General features: G+C 47.7%; 1 pseudogene across 1 annotated transcript; it reads left to right on the forward strand.

Moving 5' to 3' along the window:
- The first annotated feature begins 394 nt into the window (after positions 1 to 394).
- Positions 395 to 1,525, forward strand: LOC100942988 (annotated as a pseudogene). Its single transcript, XR_153218.2, has one exon. The product of XR_153218.2 is annotated as a glutamine synthetase pseudogene (transcript).
- Positions 1,526 to 1,866: the final 341 nt, after the last annotated feature.

Below are 1,866 nucleotides of genomic sequence, written 5' to 3' on the forward strand. Positions count from 1 at the left end.
AGGATTTTGACTGATGTAGACTGAGACCAGGTCAAGAATGCTTCCCATCTGCTACAGTTATTTTGGGAGATAGGACCATGAGAGAATGAAATCAGCCACTACGAGAAGTTAAGAGGCCCCAGTATTTTTAAATGTCTGCAAGGCCCTCTGCTAATATGTAGTCCAGCGAAGTTTTGCACTATAGGACCCTTTCTGCAGTCTAACTATTTAAAGAAAACATATCTTTTTCCCTAAAACAAATTTTATTGGTTAAAAAGAGACACCATGAAATAAAAAATAGACAACTAGGCAGTCGAGGATGGGAGAAGAGTAGGGCGTTTGAACAGCATATTGGCCTTCTCTCCTCTCTTCACCTCGCTCTAGTGACCTGCCCCTCCACCTGTCTTCTCACCTCTCAGAACATCTTCCACCATGGCCACCTCAGCAAGTTCCCACTTAAACAAAGGCATCAAGCAGGTATATATGTACCTGCCTCAGGGCGAGAAAGTCCAAGCCATGTATATCTGGATTGATAGTACCGGAGAAGGTCTACGCCACAAGACCTGCACCCTGGACTGTGAGCCCAAGTGTGTAGAAGAGTTACCTGTGTGGAATTTTGATGGCTCTAGTACTTTACAGTCTGAAGGCTCCAACAGTGACATGTATCTCGTGCCTGCTGCCATATTCCAGGACCCCTCTGCAAGGACCCCAACAAGCTGGTGTTCTGTGAAGTTTTCAAGTATAATTGAAAGCCTGCAGAGACCAATTTGAGGCACATCTGTAAGTGGATAATGAACATGGTGAGCACCCAGCACCCCTGGTTTGGAATGGAGCAGGAATACACACTGCGGGGACAGATGGGCACCCCTTCCTTGGCCTGCCAAAGGCTTCCTTGGGCCCCAGGTCCTTATTATTGTGGTGTGGGAGCAGACAGAGCCTATGGCAGGGATATTGTGGAGGCTCACTACCGAGCCTGCTTGTATGCTGGAGTCAAGATTGCCGGCACTAATGCCGAGGTCATGCCTGCCCAGTGGGAATTCCAAATTGGACCCTGTGAAGGAACCAGCATGGGAGATCATCTCTGGGTGGCTCGTTTCATCTTGCATCGCGTGTGTGAAGACTTTGGAGTGATAGCAACCTTTGATCCCAAGCCCATTCCTGGGAACTGGAATGGTGCAGGCTGCCATACCAACTTCAGCACCAAGGCCATGAGGGAGGAGAATGGTCTGAAGTACATTGAGGAGGCCATTGAGAAACTAAGCAAGTGGCACCAGTACCACATTTGCGCCTACAATCCAAGGGGAGCCTGGATAATGCCCAGCGCCTAACTGGATTCCATGAAACCTCCAACATCAACGACTTTTCTGCTGGTGTAGCCAACGATAGTGCCAGCATCCACATTCCCCAGACTATTGGCCAGGAAAAGAAGGGCTACTTTGAAGACCATCTTCCCTCTGACAACTGTGACCCCTTCTTGGTGACAGAAGCCCTCATCAATTGTCTTCTCAATGAAACTGGCAACGAGCCTTTCCAGTACAAAAACTAAATGGACTAGACTTCCAGCTATTGAGTCCCTTCTGGTTCTCCATCCCACTCCAAATCTTCCCCCCTCTTCTAGTTGTCCCAATTGTAACTCAAAAGGGTGGAATATCCAGGTCTTTTTTTATTCCTCATGCCCAGTTAATCTTGTTTTCTTTGGCCAAGATAGAGGGGTCAAATTTTTAATCTCTTTGCACCCACCCTTTTTTTTTTTCCCCTATCACTGAAGCTTTTTAATGTGCTAGTGGGCAGGGGCATAACCACTACTTCCACTTAATGGGGTGAGCTTATCCAGGTGGAGCACGTCTGCTGGAGGGAGAGGACTTTTTCTTCAGGTTAGCTGAAAGG

Source organism: Otolemur garnettii, unplaced genomic scaffold, assembly GCF_000181295.1.
Source record: "Otolemur garnettii isolate 467f Iridium unplaced genomic scaffold, OtoGar3 scaffold00016, whole genome shotgun sequence".
Lineage (NCBI taxonomy): Eukaryota > Metazoa > Chordata > Mammalia > Primates > Galagidae > Otolemur > Otolemur garnettii.